The sequence below is a fragment of the Egretta garzetta genome, unplaced genomic scaffold, assembly GCF_000687185.1.
Source record: "Egretta garzetta isolate BGI_Z169 unplaced genomic scaffold, ASM68718v1 scaffold577, whole genome shotgun sequence".
Lineage (NCBI taxonomy): Eukaryota > Metazoa > Chordata > Aves > Pelecaniformes > Ardeidae > Egretta > Egretta garzetta.
In genome coordinates, this window is record NW_009260138.1 from 22,270 (window position 1) to 22,586 (window position 317).

The window sequence follows — 317 nt, forward strand, 5'->3', positions numbered from 1 at the left end:
ATACCAGGGTACAGCACTGGGGACCAAGGCACACACGTGGTCCCAAGCAGTGCTGGCAGGAGGCGATGGCCCCCCCCCAGGCGGAACTGTCCCACCTTTGTGGGGCAGGGCCCCCAGCCCCAGAGCAGTCACAGTTGGGAACCCTGGGGGTCCAGGCAGGGCTCCAGGGGGGCTGCAGTGCCAGGACAGGGGACAACAGGGATGAGCTGGGACACAGCATCCCTAGGCACAGGGCTCACAGCGTGGCTGGGACTGGGCATCACTGTCCAGACATGGGTGCCCACCATGCTGGGGCACTGGGTGCTGCCAGTTCACCC